This window comes from Macrotis lagotis, chromosome 1, assembly GCF_037893015.1.
Source record: "Macrotis lagotis isolate mMagLag1 chromosome 1, bilby.v1.9.chrom.fasta, whole genome shotgun sequence".
Lineage (NCBI taxonomy): Eukaryota > Metazoa > Chordata > Mammalia > Peramelemorphia > Peramelidae > Macrotis > Macrotis lagotis.
The window spans coordinates 825,481,065-825,501,829 of NC_133658.1; the positions used below are offsets into that span (position 1 = coordinate 825,481,065).

Here is a 20,765-nt window from a genome sequence, read left to right on the forward strand (position 1 = left end):
TTTCATTGATCTTCACCCAAATTCTTCACTATGCTTTTGTCTTCTGGTTTCTAGATTTCCTTGAATTACTGTGTAACTTTAAAACATATAAGACAACTTACTTGTCTTGCCATCCTTTTTTCTTCTGCTTCCCATTTTAGCTATCCTGTTATCTGAAATAAGATATGTAATTCAAACTCTACTGAAGACAATACAACCGATGAGCTGGTCGCATTGTTCAAATGCAAAACATATATATGACTAAAAATTATGTAGAACATGGCTTGGGATTTACTGTAGTAGCAGGTCCAGGTCAAGGGAAGCAAGTTTCCTGTATTCTGCATTAATCAGATGACATGTAAAAATATTCTTCTAAAAAATTCTCACAAGGCAAGTGCTCATATAGGTCAGAAGAAGCAATATAAAGCCTTTCTGAAGAACTTAGGAATCAATTACATGACACTGGCAAAGGACTACCCATCATGTGCCCTCATCAAAGAGAGCTCTGTGCTCTATGAGTAAAGCAGAACTACAGTAGTAAAAATGAAACACGAGATGCACAAATTTAGAGAAATCCCTACTCCAAATGTTCATATGCACCATTTGTGCCTGAGCTTTCCCAATTTGTATTGGTCTTATTAACCAAAGTTAGACACATTGTACATACACATGCATAGTGATGTCATTTTGGTCCTCTTTGAAAATGAAGGACAATAACCATAATTCCAAAACTCCATCCTAGTCACTAAGTCTTAGTAATACATATAAGAGTTCAAATCTGATTCCCTACATTAAGAAAACTAGTTCACCTTGTGTTCACCCATATTTTATGCATTTATGTAGACATGTGAAGCCATGGTTATTAGTTCCTTTCTTGATTTTTCCTTCTTTCTCCTAGTAAACATTTTTACTGTTGTTCTTTCTACATTCTAGCTCATACACTCTACATTATCTAGATTTAGAAATTTAAATTTCTGGGGTGGCTAGGTGGTGCAGTGGATAAAGCACCATCCCTGGAGTCAGGATTACCTGGGTTCAAATCCGGTCTCAGACACCTAGCTGTGTGGCCTTGGGCAAGCTACTTAACCCCATTTGCCTTGCAAAAACCTAAAAACAAAATATACCCTAGAAATTTAAATTTCTTCTCTCAGAATTATAATTTTGCTAATGTTCTAAAGGAACATTAGAAACCAAGTGAAACTTTTATAACATGGTATGATAAAATTTGCCATAAAATGTTATTATACATCGGTAATTTAGATAACTATCATACTAAGTTTAGACAGAGCCTTAGCCTATAATTATACTTCAATAATATATGCTTAAAACTTATTCCCATAAACTAGTGGTAAAATGTGAATATGAATTGAAGATTCCGGAGGCAGCTGTGTTTGGGTGAATGTGGCTTGCAATAGGAAATATATTTTCATTACAATTTGGAAGTAAAAGTCATGATTTTATCTTCAGACTTTCTTTGCTTTTCATTGTAAAGGTGGGAGAAAATGGACACAGAATATTCTGTCAGGCATGGCTGATGTGTAGATTAGTTTTGCTGAACTACTTTTGGGAGGGATATATACTCAGAAATAGATATCAAAATAAAAGATGTAAAAAACCTAAAACATCATTTATTCTCACATTAAGTAATGCTTTAACCAAAAATTATAAATACCTTCTCCCAAGGAAACAGTTTAAGAATATAAAACAAAAACCCCAAACATCGTGAAACAGTGCATTTAATTTTGTACACTTGAGTTTTTTGCACTGGAGAAATTGTCACATATATTCAGATTAAATATTTAAAGTTTTTCTGTAATTTACTAGCTATGATGTAGAGAATTAGGATAAATTCTACCTCTGGGAGGCTCTAAATAAATATTACTTGATAATGTTGATAAGGGGAAGCATATACTCCACTCTTCATTTTAGAAATCTCTTGAATTTTATGACCACTTTTTGTAGGAGTGGTTACAATAATGCAGGAGTCTTGACCCCACAATCATCGAACAAAGAATTGCTATAACTACCCTTCCCCATCCCCATGTTTGTAGTATACATTTTATAATGATAGTTAAGTTTCAAATAATATATTGAGTTTATGACATTAAAAAAGAAAAAAGTTATGTTCTTACCTTATTTATTTTAGGAACCTGCAAACTCCATTTCAAGTTTTGTGATCTGACATCACCAGCCCAGCACATGGTGAATTGGGGTCACTTGGAACAGTAACTGGCGAAAAAAAAATGTGTTTTGATGCATGAGTGGAGAAGGGCCTGGGGGAAGGTTATGAGTTATGATTTACTTCAAAGAACTATTATAGAAATTTTCAGAGGTCTAGGGCTCCACAAATCAGGGATATATCCTGACTTAAGAATTATCTACACTGAAGGGTACAGCCAATGATACTGCCAAGAAGGAAAAGAGAATACTGAAGGAAAAGACAGAACCTTAGGAAACATTCATTTCAAGAGACATGTTAGAAAGGGACAGGAGGAAAATCAAGAAAATAGAAGACCCTTTTAGAAGTCAAGGAAGGGGAAAGAGTATCCAGAAGAAAAAATTGACTGATAATGCCAAATGCTACAGTCAAGGAGGAAAGAAGGCCTGTTATGGTAATTAGTGGATCATGATGATCTTTGAAAAGGCAATTTTAATAGAGAGGTAAGGATGGAGGCTATTTTGCAATACTATTAAGGAGGCAGATGGTGGCTAGATTACAGAATGATCAATGAAAGATTTTTTTAGGGATAGTAAAACAGCTCAAACATGTGAGTGTGAGGAGCTGGCAGAAGCAATGTGGAGAAAGGATAAAAACTGCAGGTAAAGGGATTGACTTTAGAGAAAGGGGGAGAGAAGATATATAATGGACAAGGAAATTGTTAAGTCTTAAATTGTGGAGGAGAGTCTGAGGAATTTTCCATTTTGTATTGAGCCTAAATGGCCTAGAACACCCATCCCAGGGAACATGTGCCCAGAGCCAGAGCTCCCCTGGAAACTTCTGAGAACCCTATGGACATGGTAACTCATTGCCTGGCCCTTTTAAGGATGGATGAACTTTTTCAGCTGCTTCTAGCCATTCATGTTGCCTTTTAATATGACTTGCTAAAGAAACCCCAAATTGTCCCTTCACCATTTTCCTACCCCATGACAGTGAAAGCAGGACTGGGTGTAGAAATGGTTGAAAAAAGAGATAGCTGCTGACAGTTAGCTGGCTTTCTCTTAGCTTCCACTCTACAGATGCACAATGTAACTCCTGTTTGGGGGAAGGAGAAAGAAGACATTTTTCTCCCCCCTTCTACCCCCCTCCCCCCCAGGGCAGCTAATAACCAGGGGAAACAAAGAAGCAAGTTTGGACTTGGGCTCAAGGCCACTTCTGTAACAAAAGACCATCCTGAGCTAGACCTGTCCAACACTGCTGACAACGTTGTGCATCTGAAAGGTCTGGCAGTTGGAACCGAAGGGCGGCAGAGGGAATCTTCAGAGATTCTGTGAGAGGACAATCATGAACAAGATGACTAACTCCAGTCTGGTAGCAACTTTTTGGACAGTGTCAAGCCAAGGTGAAATATAAATGTCCCACCAAGAGACCTACAGACTGCTTTATGTTCAAATGTGGTTTAAATATCAACCTCATGACAGGGTTTTTGTGGGGGGTTTTTTACAGTAGTTGAAAGTCTGTATGAATTAAGTGAATTTTATGTTAATTGTTATGTTAATGTGTTATGATTCTTTTGTGATTAGCATTTCTTTGTATACAAAAATAAAGTGCTTATCCCACATCTTGCTTCATCATATTGTACATGGAGTACCTCTTGACCTCCCTTTTTTTTTGTTTGATCTAAGTCACAAGATATTTTTCTCAAGGGCTCTAGGGCGGGTGGCCTGATGGGGGAAACATGTGAGAAAGGAGCCTAATCCTAATTAGAGGTTGAGTTCCCAGCTGACTCCAAACAACATGTCTATGTCCAAGGATCAAGAGGAACAAGTGCCCTCATCCCTGTGGATCTAGAGGTGGATTGTCTCAGTCTTCTCCATTAAGTAAAAAAACCCAAAAATTAGTTATCTATGGGAGAGGGAATGATGGGGGGGAGTGGAAAGGGAGGAAGGTAAGATAATGATGAAAATCTGAAAGAATAAAAAATTTAAAACAGTCACTTTGGAGAATAAAATTCATTCCCTAAGTGTTGGCGACAACAGCTCATCTGAAGTATAAATGTACCCTAAACTTGTGAGGCAGCTAGATAGCTCAGTGGATAGAACACTAGGTCTAGAGTCAAATCCAGTCTTAGATACTAGCTAAGTGACCCTGGACAACCTAACCCCTGTTTGTTTTAATCCACTGGAAAAGGAAATGGCAAATTAGGATCTTTGCCAAGAAAACCCTATGGCTGTTGGGGCACTACAGTCCACAGGGTCTCAGAAGATGGAACAAGACTGAACAACAACAAGCTGGTGAAACCAACGTGACTTCCTAACTGTGTTTTTACCTACCAGGAGCAGACAGAATCTGATGGTGAGGGTTATCAAAGGTTGAGGATGAGAAGAAGAATTTGGGGGTGAAGTTTTAAGTATAGAGGCAAATGAAATTAGAATGGGGAAAATAGGCTAGGAGATTAAGGACCTAGAGGTCAAAATAAGGGGAAAGGAACATGTTTAACACGTATGAGTGAGCAGATATCAAATTATGATTTAAGGGTGGAAGTTTAGGTTTAGCCATAGCAGAAAAATGGCGAAATTGGAAGTTGCTAGAACTAAAGCAGAATCTCAGCATCCAAGTACTATTCAAGATAGGCAACATGAAGTTACTCAAAGGCTAATGATAGAGTGTGAAAGAGGAGGAAAATTTAAGCAGAGTGGAAAGTAGGAAGTATCCTAGTTATAAAAGGCTTTAAATCCCCAACTGAAAATTTTATATCTGAGAGAGCAACTAAAGTGAGTGAAGAAGGATAACATGGTCAAACCTGTACTTCGTTATCTGGCAGCTCTTTAGGCAAGGGAGACCTATGAGCAGGCTACTACAGTAGTCCAAGCATGAACTGATGCTGACCTACAGCAGCAGAGTGGCTACTGAATGAGTAGAAAGAGGAGAAAGTCACGTAACCCCAACTGCCTCACATCCAGGACCATCTCCAGTTATCCTGATACATATTTGGCCACTGGACTCTGACTTTGCCTAGCCCCCACTCACTCAAATCCATTTCAAGTCCTTGTCTTGGCATCACCTCCCCTGAAGTCATGTTGTTCTTCCAGAATGAAGGACAAACATCACATCATAGAGAGAGGGGGACATATAGAAGAGATAATGAGAGGGTAGAAAGTATGACTTGGCAATACTGGCTATGTAGGTGAATTGTGGAGAAGTGCTGAGGATGATACTAAGGTTGAGTTTTTATGTGAATACCAGTGTCCATTCTTTTTGTTACTTCTCTAAATGAAAGCTCTCCCAGATGATTAGAATAATTTAATAGGAACATATGAGAAATGAATAGTTTTGTTTACTGATTTATGTCAATATAAATCACATAAAGAGTAAAGGACAAAACATCTCATAAAATAATCCAGGCTGAATTATGAGGATAGGAGCTTCAAAAGAATGAGATTTTGCCATAAAACACTACTGTTATTAGTCTTCTCCTTTTGACTATTTTTACTATATGTTAGAAAGGCAATTTTGGAATTTCTTTTTTGCTTAATCAGCTACTTAAAGCTTTATATGTTACCACAGGAAGTATGTTCAAAATCTATGCAATAAGCAATCCTCATACCAGCAGGAGCAAATTGGCACAGCAAGAATAATACTGTGATGAAGTTAAATTTCCAGCAGCTTGTAATCATTTTATTAACTAGACCACTTCATGGACTATCTTATACACCACTACACAATGCTTGGCACAGTATTTGCTTCATAGCAAGCATTAATGCTGTTGCCTTGACTATATATATATATATCTATATCTATATATATCTATATCTATATATATATCTACACATATATGTAGATAGATATAGATATATATATCTCCTTATATATAAATAAAAGCTGCTCAATAAAATATTTTTTCAAAATCTACTTTAAATAGCTAAATATAGAAAATAGATGAGGCAAAGAAAAAGTATTATGAAGAATAATCTGAAGATATATTAGTTTTTACTTATTAAAGTAAAGCCATGTTCTAGTCTTGTTTCAAGACACTAACAATACTAGTACATGGTTTTATGAAACAAATATATCATTTTCATTTCCCTATTCTTCTAAAGTGTTTCTATTTATATGCAATAATGTTAATGTCACACAAAGGTAAGAATAGCATTTATCATAAAACTAATTTGAAACTTATTTTGCCCACCCCACCATCATTTCAGATCCCTCAAGTTAAATTGACTTATTAACAATTTTCCATCATAGTAACACTGTCATGATCCTCTTTTACAATGTAGAGTAAGCTATTGGTTTGTAGATAAATAATGCTTGTAAAATTGCATGGCATGGTTTAGTGACAGTTATTCTCTCTCCAATACCACACTGAAAATGCTGTTTAAGTTCCTATGGACTATCTCCATGGTAGTTAGTTATTAAGTCAGAAAATTAGGATTGTTACTGCTTGAGACCTAACCTATAAGGTTTTTAAAAAATAATTTTTGATAGCTTTTATTTCTACACCATCTACATTTCCCACTATATTATCTCTGAATTCTTTCCAGGGAACCATTTGTTAAAATAAGGAAGGAAAAAAGTTCTGAAAAACCAACATTTTGAAAATATCTGACATTTCATGTAGTCTTGTTTCATATCCATATTCCCCTACTTCTGCAAAAAATTGGAGGGAGGCGACTTCTCATATCACTTCTTTAGTGTCAAATTCAGCCATCATAATTTCACATTGTTTTGTTTTGCTGTTGTTTTTTTCTATTTATATTGTTGCAGTCATTGTGCATATAGTTTTCCTGTTTCTGCTTATTTAACTTAGTGGGCAGCTAGGTGGCTCAGTGGGTGGAACACTTGACCTGAGGTTGGGAGGACCTGAGTTCAAATTTGACTTCAGATACTTCACACACTTCAGCTGTGTGACCCTGGGCAAGGGCCAAGTCACTTAACCCTGATTGCTTCACATCCAAGACCCTCTCCAGTAGTTCTGATTCTTATGTGGCCACTGGACTCAAATGGCTCTGGAGGAGAAAATGAGGCTGGTGACTTAGCACAGCACCCCATCACTCAAATCTAATTCATGTGCTTGCCCTGGCATCACCTCCCTGATGTCATGGTCATCTTTGAAAATGAAAGTCAAGACAATTTACTTAATTTGGCATTAGTTCTTCTAAGTATTTTGAAACTTCCTTGTATCATATTGTTTCTTGTAGCTCAATAATATTTCTCTACATTCATGTACTACAACTTGTTTAGTCATATCAATGGGTAGGCATCAATCAATTTTTGTTACCAGGTCTTTTGGAGTCTTTCATTTTTGTCACTGACATCCTTGGGAAATATGCAGAACAATGCAAAACAGGCATGGATATTTTAGTTGCTTTCTTCAAAGAATTCCAAATTGCTTTCTAGAATGATTGCATTAATTCATAGCTCTGCCAACAATACAATATTTAATATTTGAGTCATATATCCATTTTGAATTTATTATGGAATCTGTTTTAAGACAAACTGACCTGTTTGTTTAAACTGCATGGCATATTAAAACCTTTTATATATCCTTGATTATCAAACATAAAGACATTTATTTTTCAAAAAGCAATATCAATCTTTCTTTTTTAAAAGACCACTAAATATAGGCTTTCATTATATGCTCATATACATGAATTACATCTAAATAGTTTTTCATTTTTAAGTCCACAATCTAAATCTATTCAGATTCACAATTTGATTTTGATGATATAGAGGCTTCAGCATTTAATATTAACTTATAATGATTTTTTTTTTAGGTTTTTGCAAGGCAAACGGGGTTAAGTAGCTTGCCCAAGGCCACACGGCTAGGTAATTATTAAGTGTCTGAGACTGGATTTGAACCCAGGTACTTCTGACTCCAGGGCCGGTGCTTTATCCACTATGCCACCTAGCCACCCCTTTATAATGATTTTTTTAAAAAATATGCTCTTCTATGTTCCACTCAAACTGATCTGCCTGCTGTTCTCCATTCATAGTATTCGTCATTCCTGATTCCTTCTGTGGATAGCTACTGTGCTCCATGACTGGAATGGACCCAGTCTTCACCTCTGCTTCTTAAAGCCTCTACCCAAGAATGGGAGCTCCTTGAGGGCTTTTCTTTTTCTTTTTTTTTGCTTTTCTTTGTTTTAACTGCCTTAGAGGTAACTTAGTGGGGCAATAGTAAAAGCACTGAATCCAAAGTACTGAAGATCAGAATTCAGATTCAGCTTCAGACACTTGATAGGTTACCCTAGATGAGACACTTAACTTCTGCCTGCCTCAGTTTCCTCAACTGTAAAATGGGGATAATAGCACTTGTCTCCCAGGGTTTTTATGGAGATCAAGGGAGATAATATGTGTAAAGTGCTTCCTGGGACATTGTGGATACTTCATAAATTCTTATTCCTAGCTCCTTCCCGATTCTAGAAGGAAAGTTTTTTGATCCACCAATGAAGCAGTGAAGGATGAAATTTCTATTCATTATAATGGAACTATTAAGGACATTATGCTACAATGGTGAGATAAGCATTATGAGAGTAATAAGGATACTGGCTCTGGAGAGAGAGCCTGGATTCAAATTCTGTTTATGATAGGTTCATAAAATGATGAGGTTAATCCAGATAGTCTCTGATCTTGTGGAAATAACAGAGTTAGAAGTGGTGTGGCAGGGTAGACTACACCTTAGTTCTGTAGTCTGAGAAGTTCTGGTCAATTCCTACCTCCAAGTAGTACTACTTGTGAGACCCTGGGCAAGCCCACTGGCCTCCCTGGGCCTCAGTTTTCCTTCTTAGTTAAATGAGAAGGCCTCTGAAGTCTCCCACAGTTCTGAATCTGTGATCCTATTTTATCTCACTAGTACCAATGGTCTAAAAAGGCTGGTGCTTCTGATGACAAGGATTGTTTGGTAATGCCAAGATGAATAGGCAGCAGTGATACAAGACCTTCAAATCAAAGAACTGACTAGAAAGGTCGTTGCAAATGACAACCTGCCTGCCTAAGCAATCCCTGAACTGAAGTTTCACAAGTTTCTGTTTTGCTTGGGATCTACTGTTGTTTTTTGAAATAATACATTGAAGTGGGAACAGAATTGAGGGGAAACTTACTAAAAATTTTACTAATGACTCCGGAGTTAACTTGGGTAAGACCCAGCCCTTGAATCTCAAAAAGGCTATTATGGTAAAATAGGAAGCAAAAGATTGGCTCCAAATTCTGACTATGTAAACTTGGGCAAATTATTTAACCACTGTGGGTCCAGTTTCCTAATTTATAAACTGTAGGTTTCGGACACCACTTTTCTTAGGAAGTGTCCTCATTTCTCCCAATTGCTAGGACTCTCTAAAGTAACCTCATACTTCAACATTTGGTATACAAATATTAACTTTCTATTTATGCAGTACACATTTGCATGTGAACTTCTCTCCCCCATCAGAATGAAAATTCATTTTAAATACTGATCATTTCATTCTTTATAATCTGACCATTCAGTGCCTGGCTCATAGGAGGGAATTTAATACTGGTTGACTGATAAAAGGGGCAGGCTCAATGCCTTTTAATTTCAAAATTTATGATCTGACAAATGAAGTATTACTTTACACATTGGAGAGTGTATTTTTCCAGTTTTTACATTTTACAAACCTTTAGAAAGTACTTTGGAAAGTGTTTAGCATATTTTCATTTGAGGTATGGAGCAAAGTTATTTTATAGATGAGAAAACTGAGATTCCAGACTTAACATCCAGTAGAATCAGTGGAAAATACAAATGATCTCAAAAATGTTTGAATTCCATGGCAGCCCTTTTTTTGTAGTAGCAAAGTAAATACTCCTCAAATGAGAAAGGACTAAACATTGTGGCAATGAAATGCTATTGAAATGATAGAACTGAAGAATACAGCGAAGCATGAGAAAGTTTATGAACTTAGTGTACCGAAATGAGAATATACCAAAAAATAAACTGAACTATGTAATTATGCTATCTGAACTTGGACTTTAAAAATTGGTAAGAATGCATCCTTCACCACTCTTTGCTTCATTGTGGGACATTTCACCCTTCTGTTTTAGGAACTGGGCCTATGAGTATTCACAGTGACGACCATGTAACATGTTATTAAAGGAAATATGTTTGGGACAAATTTAGAGAATGACAAGGGAGATAAAACTCTTCCATTACATAAAGCCATTCCTGGTCCTGGTCCACATCAGAATACTCAATAGATGTCACATAAATTTGACCTAGTATTAGAGTTTTATCTTTTTATAGGTCTCTCACTTAAGGTCTTAGTTCTGTAGAAGCATCATCTAAGTATGTGCTGGTAAATGCTCTCTCAGGAAGAATATATTAAAGTTCAGTCTTCAATATTAATAATTTCTCCACCACTTTCTTAAGACTAGAAAATCAACAAACAGTCAAGTCTTGGTTTGCAATAGTTTGCCAGTCTCTGAGGTATAGAAGTGCTTACACTGGAAATAGAACAATTCCGGTTCAAGTTGGCCCCAAGTATATCTATAAATAATGGAGTAAAGAAGAGGAAAACTAAGATATGGTAAATACTACAAGTGTGGTGCTAATAAGCCTCATGTAAAATGGTAAGCAGCTAGTTCAGGTTATGCTGACAGCGATTTTCAGGTATGAGAAGTACCACCTAAAAACCAGACCACCACCTAGTTTTGAAAGTATATTGAGAATCTTGGGTCATATATCCAGTCAGGGACTGTTTTGTTGTTTAAAAAGTAAAATTCAACTATTTGCACAGACTCTTGATGAAAAAATTTTTTTTTTATCGAGCTACTTTTGTCTCATCATTAGTTTATACTCTATATTTCTTCCTCTAGGTAGATTAAAAAAAAAGTTATTCTCCAACCAGAAAAGCATTTTCCTTTTTCTCTTTCAACAATTTCTTCAAATTCCATTTCCTGCAGGAAAACTTTGCAAGTTGGGAAATGTAAACGCGAGCCCTTCACACCAGGTTATATTTCCTGACACTGCGGCTAGTTGGCGCCGCAGAGCCCTGGGCCTTGGGCTCTAAATGCCTCAGTTTCCTCCGCTGTAAAATGGGGCTATAAAGGCGCCGCCTGCGTCCCAGCAGTTCTGTAGAGGGCTCGGGGGTCTCCCGCTACGGGCCCCCTTCGTAAAGGAAGACCCCAAATAGCAATCACTAATCTTCTAAAAATCACCCCTGGTCCCCGGGTGCCTGCCGCCCGTGCTGGGCCTTGGAAAGCGCGGCGTGTGCAGCACTTGCTGGGCGCCGGCGGCGGGGTCCCCCGCGGTAGTGCCCCCACGGCAGTGCCCCCGCGGTAGGGTCCTCGTGGCAGTGCCCCCGCGGTAGGGTCCTCGTGGCAGTGCCCCCCGCGGCAGGGTCCCCGCGGCAGTGCCCCCACGGCAGTGCCCCCGCGGCAGTGTCCTCACGGCAGTGCCCCCCGCGGCAGGGCTCCCGCGGCAGGGTCCAGTGCCCCCGCGGCAGGGTCCAGTGCCCCCGCGGCAGTGCCCCCTGCGGCAGTGCCCCCCGCGGCAGTGTCCAGTGCCCCCGCGGCAGTGCCCCCCGCGGCAGGGCCCGCTCGGCTCTCCGGCCCTCACTAGGCGCTGCCCGCCGCCTCGCCGCTGGGCGCCACATGGGAGCGTTTACAAACAGACGCTACAAATTCCGTCATTAGCCCCTGACCTCCGGGGTCTGGATTTCATTGTCTCCGCCGACAAACTCGGGGCCCCGGGGCAGTAAATCACCCCCCGCCGGGGCTCCGGAGCTGCGGCCGCGCCCCGTGTCCTCCCCCGGGGGCCCGGACGCGCACGGCGGCCCGGCGCCACGAGGAAGCGGCCGCGCCGGGGCCCCCGCGCCGAGCCTCCCCGGGCCCTCCCGCAGCCGGGCCCCGCTGCCGGGCAACCAGGGCGGCGGCGAGCCGGGCTGCCGAGGGCCCGGGCGGGCTGGCCGGGCCGGGGGTCAGAAGCCACGGCCCGTTTTGGGGTGCTCTCGGTGAGGGCGCCGGGCCGTTCCCTTCTCGGAGGGGTGGGGGGTGCCCTCTTCTGGAAGGATCGGGGCGGCCCCGGCGCGGCCGCGGCGGCCCCGGGACCGGGCTACAAAGTGGCGGAGGAGGCGGGAGGGGACGGAAGTGCCGCCTCCCGCCGTCAGGGGCCATGACGTCACCCTACCCTCGTCAGCCTGTGGCGGGGGCGGCTGCCGTCACGTGTCCTCAGCTCCTTTCCCCTCCCCTCGCCCCCCCCGCTGCGCGCGCGCTCGGTCCCCACCCCCACCCTCCCCCGCCCCCCCCCCGCCCCGGCCCGGCTGTCAACAGCTCCCGCCCCGCCCCCGCCCCCTCCCCCAGCAACCGCCACAGCTGCGCGTCCGGCGCTCGGCGGGCAGGTCCCGGCCCGGGGGCTCCGGCGGCCCGGCGGCCCGGGGGCCCGGGGGCCCGGCGGCTCCGGCGCGCGGCTCAGCGGCTGCCCCCCGCCGCCCCCCGCCCGCGGCTCGGAGCGCGGCAGAGGCGGCGGCGCGCCGCGGCCGGGGCGGGGCGGCCCCGCTCGCCCCTTCCCGCCCGCCCGGGACTCCGGGGCCCGCGCCCCGCGGCTCCGGTTTTCCCTCCGCCGCCCTCCCTGCCCCGAGGCGGGCCGCCCCTACTGACCTGTCTGTCAGCCGGGGAAGGGGCCGGTGAGGCGGGCGGCGGCGGCGCCCCGGGCCCGGAGCGGCGGCCCTCGCTCAGCGCGGCGGCGCCCGCGGCCAGGTGCCCCCCGCGGCCCCGCTCGGGCCGGCGCCCCGCGCCGCCCTCCCGCCGCCCCGCCGGAGGGAGCCCCCCGACGGCATTTTTTGTGCAGTTTCAGCAAAGCTCCGAGGAAGTTGGTCCTTTTGTTCCACTATTTATAGATTGCGTCAACATTGCGAAAAGGAGAAGGCGGAGCCGCGGCCCCTCCCCCGCGCTCGGCGGCTCCGCTCCTCCGGCAAGCCCAGCACACGACCTGAGCGCGGCCGCCCCGCCCCGCCCCCCGCCCGTCACGTGCCGCGCCCCCGGCCCGGGCGCCCCCGGCCCGGCTGCCCCCTGCCACCCCGCTGGGAAGCGGCGGCCGGGCTCCCGAGGGCCGGAGGGCCGCGCGGGCATCGTCCTTGCCCCCGCGCCCGGGGCCCCGGCGGGGCGGACCGCGCTCGGGCCGGGCATCGGGGGGTGCGGCTCACGCGGCAGGCGAAGCCCCCCGCCCCGCGGCCCGCCGGGCGCCCGAGCGGGAAGGGGGCTTCGGGCGGCAGGTGCCGGCCGTGTCGGAAGAGCTAATGGCGGGAGGCTCGGAAAGAAAGTTTGGGCCTTCCAGGCTGCCTGCCCCCAAATGGGGGCTCCAGCGGCCCCCCAAGGGGGGCGAGCACTTGTTCAGCTTCAGGTCAGCGCAGGGCAGTGCCAGTCAGAAAGGCTGGAGACGCGAGAGGCGGCCTCACCCAGGAACTACAACACGAACTCTTTGAGTTTTCTTTACAAGCTCAGCCTCCAGCCTCTCCCCCACTCAGTCGGTTTTCTCTCGCGTCTTAACTTTGCTAGACTTGTCCTAGGACCATCCCACAGGCCAGGTGGCGGCAGAGAAAGCCGGGACGGGGTGGACACGACAGACCCCCAGGACCTCTTTTCTCAGTTCCTCCGGGCACTGTGGGAAAGAGCTTGCTGTCAAGGCAAGGTGAGGCTTTTCCCCCAGGGTCATTTGGGGAAGGCATTCTTCTCAACCCCTCCTTAGCCCCGTGGAAAGGGGACTAATGGGGATGTGGCCCGGAGAGGCGAGAGCGGGGTACGTCCGAGCGCGGCGGGCGGAAAGCGACCCAAGGAGGCGAGCCGGGGGCCTGGACTTGTCCGAACCTGTAGAGTGCTCTGCGAGTGCCAGGCTCGGGTCACCCAGAAGCTGCCCTTGTGTGTGTTACTTGTGTTGGACAGATGCGCGACTTTTCCGGTTATACGAACTTCAACAAAGACGAGGGGGGACCCTAGGCCGGTTTAATTAACTTACCGAGTGCCCCTTTTTTATAGGGAGGTATGTTGTGAAAAACCTAGAGGGGCGTTAGGAGGTGGGTACTTTGCACTGGGACACTTTACACGGAGATTTCAAAGCCAGGCTCCGTGGAACCTGTTGCAAACGAGCCAGAACTTTGAGAGGCTTCCCTCCTGCAGCAGAAGGCAAAGTTCCTCCGCGGGCACTTACTTGCCTCCGCTCTCTCCCGGTTTTAAGTAAATAGCAGATAGGCCTCAGTGGGTCCTCTCTCCCCTGTCGCATCCCTTCTACTGGGCAGTGAGCCCTCGGGCTGTACTAAGGACACGTTTCGCTGCCTGGCAGTGGCATTAACATTTCACACAACTTTTTTTTTTTCTTACATACAAAAGTGGATTTTATTTTTCTTTGTCACCAAAGAAACAATGGCTTTATGACACACCCTCCGGGGTCAGCCGGTCTTTACAATCGGCCCGGGCGATGTCGATGGGCTCCGCCACCCTCCGGCTTCCTGGCCCCCTCCCCACCCTTTGCTCGGCTCGGGGCCGCGCGCTCCCTCCCATCCCTCCAGGCGAGAGGTACTTTATTACCTCCGAGGAGCACTTTTCCCCGCTGCCCTCCCCCAGCACATTTCCGCGGCTTTCCAACCGCCGAGCGAAAGGAGCGAAAGGAAAACGAAAGCACCGGGCCGGCCCGAGCCGCCCCAGCCCGGCAGCTGCCGAGAGCTGGCCCAGGCCGGGCGGAGGGGGCAGCCGATGGGGGCCGGAGGGGCCGGGGCCCGCCCGCGGGAGTGCTGAGGACGAGGCACCCTTGCAACACCCTGGCCTCCAGAGGATGCCACAATAAAGCAACTGTCACCGGGGACGCGGCGTGGGGCTGGGGTCGGGGCGGCGGTGGTGAAGGTGGCGGGGGGGGGCATGGTCCCGACGTCCTTCTACCAGGAGATCAGCCGAGGCTAGCCCGCTGCCCCGAGAAGCGGCCGAGGGGCCGCGAGGTGCTGATCTGGGCACAGGAAGAAGGGGCGAGCGCAAGCGGCAGCGCGGAAAGCAGTAGGCAGAGCTGCAGCAGAGCTCGGCTAACCACAGGGCAACCGGCGGTTCCGCTGGGGCCAGGGGCCAGCCCGAAGCCCTGGGCCTTGGGAAGCCTGGCCCCACGGGGCTTGCAGGAGACCCTGCAGAAACCTCTCCTTACGAGACCCGGGAGGGACTGGCTGCTTTCGCAGGATGCAGGCGTTGACTTGGGGACACAGATCACCCCAGCCTGGACTGTACTGAGTACAGCTCCTCTGGGCAAGGCCCTCTGGGCAGGGGAGGATTTCCTGGGTGGAGCTGCTTCCAGACTTCTGTCCGAGAAAACCCTTAGAGAGAAGACGTCCAGTCCGAGATTCACCAGCTCAAACGGGGACTTTTCGCCCTTAACAAATTTGCCTTCGAGTTGTTTACTTTTCCAGTACCCTGTATTGCTGGGAAAGGCTGACCAGACACATTTCGAATACAAATCTCCTGGTGTTACCCAAAGAGCAGGGACTCTGTGTTTAATGAGAGTTTGCAGTTGTTTAAACTCTATATATCTAAATGGCCCAGCAAAATGCAGCAACTCTTTCACGTAACAAGTGCTTCATTTTCAGATGGGCACCCCAACTGAGGGGAGCTGGTGTTAGCATTCTGCTTATAGCAGTAGAAAAATCCTTAGGCAGACGCCCCTTCTATTTCTTCTTTAAAATAGTTGGGTTTATTCTTTGTCCAAGAAAACTTGCGCAGCCAGATCTGGTTTTATCTTTTCTTTATCTAGAATCCGAATGGAGGATCAAGATTCCTCAATACTCCCCCAAACGACCCCGATTTTTAAATGATGCTGGATGAAGTTTTGAAAGTTGAGCTATTTCTGCTGAGCTCCCTGGTAAAGAAAGATGTTTTCAAGGCGACGTTTGGCTAAAATGACCAGCGGTTCTAGAATTGAAAAAAAAAATCAATTCCCTTATCCATATCTTTAATTTACAGTAGGGTCTAAAAAAATGTAAGATTGAGAACTCCATATTTTTTTTTTTGCAAGGACAGAAGAAATACCTTGGGAAGAAATGGTACCCCGAGTTCCACCTTATTAGAAGAAATGCTTTGGATTTCCTTAAACAATATTGAAAATTTTCTTGGCCCAGATAGTGAGACAAAAAAAAATGCCATATTTCAGAGAACCCCAGCTCTTTGAGTTTCCTGTGATTTACTTGTGGCCAATGATCTGTTTCCCTAGATTTCTTTTGCCAGTTCCAGTCCCTTTTAACTTCTGTTGGGAAAATAAAGATATAATAAAATAGGATTACAAACTCGAGGCGTCGAGAATAATCGCGGTCTACTGCCTCGTTAAGATCTGGGATATTTCTTGCTCTTTTTGATCCTTAAAAAATGAAAATAAGAGAAATATTTTAAAACCCTGAAGTTGTCTTCAATCTATTGTTTCCTTGTTTTCTATCTCTGGCGTTTTAAAAACTTGTTGTCCCTGGAAAGAAATGGTTACAACTTAGTCTTCTTTCTTTAAAAAGTAACCTAATGCTGCTATTCCCCAGAGCCATCGAAAGCCTGGGCCTTGCTCACACCACCTGAATCCGAACCAAAGTCCTCGATTTGGATTCCACATCGGAAACAAATCTATTTCTCGCGGGGAAATGGGGACTTGCCCTAGCGATGGGTCTGGCTTTAGGTTTTATGGGGAATATGATCTGGAAAAGGGAACGCCTGCTTGAGCAGCGGCAACACGCCCCGCGCCTGTTCTCTAGGGCTCTTAATAGCTTCCAAAGAGCTCGTCAACTTGCTGCCCCTTTGGGACCAGCCTCTGAGGTCAGAACCTTCTTGGATTTGGGAAGAAGCTAACCCCAAACCCAGGTTATCCTGCTCGCTTCCTTCACCTCACCCTACCCCACCCGCACACCCCCTCCCTCCCTTCCGGGCTGTCTCTAGACCTCTAGGAGAAAGTTTTTAGACTGAAGGAGAAAGTTTCTTTGGGGATAACCAGAGATTCTTTCACAACAAGGGAGGACTGGGGCGTTTTCTTTTTCTCAATGCAAAGAGAATCTTTCACACGGTGGCTCATAGTTAGAAGCAGTAACTCGTCCTGGATTTGGAGGAGTTTTTGAGATTTTCTCTATTCGGTTCCCCTCCTCGCGCCCCAATCTTCTAGAGTCAGTCCGGAGATCCGTCCACTGGACCCCTAACCTTCTCCACCCCCTCCGTTATTTCATCATCCCCTTTAGCCTCCAGGGATCCGGGAAGCCTGCGAAATGAATTCTCCCCCGCCTTTCCCCCAGGCATCGGAAATGTCTAAAGGGTTAAAACAATTCTGTAGCAACAAAAATACTCAGTAAAGTGGAGGTAGCGGTTTGGGGGCGGCACCGTACGGGATAAAGAGTTTGAGGTCAGAGAAGCTTGAGTTCTAGTCTTCCCTTCCCTCCCATGCTTGGTAGCCTGTGTGGTTTTAGGCAAGTCACTTAGCCTTTCTAGGCCTCAGTTTCCTGCTTTGTAAAGGGACTGATAGCCTCTAAAGTTATTTCCACCACTATTTCTATGATCATCTTCGAAATTTACCTGTTTTGACCAAACTGGCTGGAGAAACCAGACTAGCATAACGGGATTTGTGAAAACAGGAAGGGAAAGGTATAAAAAAGGGAAAACAAACACCTGCAATGGAAGGGAATGGTCTTAAGGGAGAAGCTGGAAGGAGTGGGGATGCCTAGAGGGGAAAGAAAGCAGCAGTTAATTGCATTGCTCAATTCTAGCGGACAGGATTACGCCAGGAGCTCACCAGCTTCACCTAGAGTAGGGCTCCAGTCTTGAGATGCAACTACGAGCACCCCTTTTTCTCCCGAGGGAGGCGGAGCCAAGCCCTAGAGGACGAAGTCTCTGGTGCCTCCAAAGTTCTCGAAGCTGTTGAGGTGATAAAACATGATTTTTCAAGTGATCTTTGTGTTTTGTTCTGTCCCTGGAAAGTTTGAGGAAATAAAATACGCCCACTCCCTAACAACCTTAAAGGATAATAACTTGAAATTATTTATGGGAAGGGAAGCAAGCCGCCAGAAGTCTTTAATCATTAAAAGTTTCTTTTTCCTTTTCCACCCCCTTCACCTTAGTGCATTTGACAGTTGGGAGTGTTGGCTTAAGTAAGTCTTTGCTGGGAATACAAGTTTTGAGGTCTGAGCTCTCAGAGACATTCCACAGCGACCCCGAAGGTTAAGACAATCTCCACTAGGAGGTAATTAGCTATTCTTGGGAGTTACCATTCACATCTCACCTCCTTCATTCTAAGAAAGTTCTTTCTAATTAGCTGATGCCCGAAGCCCTCCTTTACAAACTGAAGTCCCCCGCCATGCTGCTAACGCCAATATCCCCAGTCTCTTGGTGAGCATCTACTCTTTCAAGTTTGCACCCCGTTTTCGTTCTTTTTGTCAATACGTTGAGCAAATAACTTACTGTATGGGCAATCTGAAAGACACCACCGGAAATATATATATATATATATATAGATATATATAGATATATATAGATATAGATATATATTTCTTTAGGTTTCATCCCAGTCAAGCATTTTCCAAGCAAGAGAATAATGCCTTTTCCATGCAAAAGTATGACGACCAAAATTTTAATGACTTTTCTTGTTGAAAAGTCCCTTCTCTTTTCTCCCTCTTCTTAACTGCCATTAAATTTTCCCTTAATTTCCCCCCCCTCCCATCTTCAGTTTCAGCTACTCGGCTCTATAATAATAAAATTTTATATTGCAGCCAGTACAATATCAATGTTAAAAGTCAGGATGTACCACATTGTTCCCAAGCTCTTTACAAAATGAGTAATGTTTTAGGTATCCTCCCATAGCGGCGGAATGGGTTTTTGCTTTTACATCTTATTATCACACCCCTAGGGCAGTAATTGTCCTATGTTTTTAATTGAAATAAAATAATTAGCATATCTTTATTCTTCCCCTCACTCCACTCCACCATCCCCTCAGCACTCTCACGATTTCTTTTAAATTCCTAATGAAATGGGGATATATTTAATCTGTGTGGAGTTTCTTTGGATTTTTTCAGACAAGGGGCTAGCTCCTTGCTAGAAAAGTCTGCTTAAAAAATGACACCCATCAGAAATCTCATTTACAGAACACATTAATCTTTTCGTTATAGTGTCAACTGTATAACTTCCATGGGGGAAGTAACGCACTTAGCAACGAAATTCTTGAAAAAAAATATTCAATAGCAAAGACACTTACCCGATTTTGAGGCTGTAAATGAAGGAGAATTAGCCTGGAGAATGAAATTTTATTAGCTCACACTTCAAGCAGGTGACACAGATTTACAAAGTGTTTTTAAAGGCAATTGGGTTCAAATTTCTCTTGTCGTTCATAGTCTTTACTCACTTAAAAAACATTTTTTTTGTCTCTCCTATGACTTACCGAGCATCCACAGAGAAAATAAAGATCATCTATGACAGTTATGCATACACGTGAAGCTGATCAAAATAAGTCAAACTCTTGTGAGTAACATAAGCTACCTGTCATCATTCGCTTCCATTTTTACAAGTTGCTTAGAGTAAAAACGAAATTTGTGGGTTCTTGACTCTCAAATTGCATTTCTGATAGAGCCGCCTTTTCATTGAGAAACTTAGAGGACCAGTGTGCATTTATTTACCTTTAAAGTACACCTCTGTCTCGACGGCACCGTTAGCGGGGCTGGTGCCTTTTGCCTGGACTATTTCGGTTTTTAGAAAGAAAATAGGTGGGAGGAGGAGAGTGCAGCGTTTGTAGCTGGAGAACATTCACCCTGGCTCCTTCCCTCCTCCTTTCTAACTTCTGCCTGAGTTGAGAGCAAAGCAGAGGGGCTGCTTCGAGAATCACTACGGATCACCTAGTCCAGGAATATTTTCTTTGGGGCCCATTCTCGGGGAATAAACAGACTCTTCTGAGTGAGTTTCCTCAACCACACGTTAGCACTACTCTAGAAAAGGAAAAATAAAATAAAACAAACTAACACTTTCCAGAACCATCGCCTCCTATTACATCTTTTCCGAGCTTAAAAAAAATAGAATGGAGCTTCACATTTAACCTTTTTTACAACACACATGATCTAGCGGTGGGGTAAGTCTCAAACTTTGTTTCCCTCCCGACTTAGCCGAGAGCGCTCCGGGTGAGACCTGGGACCGCTCTCCAGACGCGCGCAGGTGAATGGCTTACCTTTGGGAAGGCTCATAAGGTGGTTGGTGGGGGCAGCCGTCTCTCCAAAACCCGGGTTTCCCCCCACCCCCACCTCCAGAACTGCCGCACTTTTCTCAAACAATTTTAGATGTTAAGCGAGATAAAGCGCTGTTCTTGGTCTCCTTGCAGCTGGGAGGGAGGGGAAAGGAGGTTCCAATATATTCAGCATCCCCAAATTCAGGTCTGAGTGGTGGACAAGCGCTCACGTTCGCCCTGACATTGGTTCCTCTTTCCTTGAATCCTCCAACCCCTCCAAATCCTTCTTCGCTCTAAGGATTTGCTACAGGATTGTTATTTTAACCTACTTAGCTAAAAAGAAAAACACTCCATTATTCTTGCCCAGTAAAACACGTATTATCTAATGGTTGTCTTCATTTTGTTGCAACGGCAAACAAAAACTTGTCCCTTTCTCTCTCTCTCTCTCTCTCTCTCTCTCTCTCTCTCTCTCTCTCTCTG

At 45.0% G+C, this 20,765-nt stretch overlaps 1 long non-coding RNA gene across 20 annotated transcripts in view; it reads right to left on the reverse strand.

Moving 5' to 3' along the window:
- Positions 1–12,850, reverse strand: part of LOC141508492 (uncharacterized) — a 107,200-nt gene extending 94,350 nt beyond the window's left edge. For all 20 annotated transcript variants that reach the window (XR_012474434.1, XR_012474444.1, XR_012474439.1 and 17 more), the window contains exons 1-2: positions 12,749–12,850; positions 2,112–2,208 (exon numbers count right to left, since the gene is read on the reverse strand). This is a non-coding gene — a long non-coding RNA (uncharacterized LOC141508492). The remainder of the gene's footprint in view (positions 1–2,111; positions 2,209–12,748) is intronic.
- Positions 12,851–20,765: the final 7,915 nt, after the last annotated feature.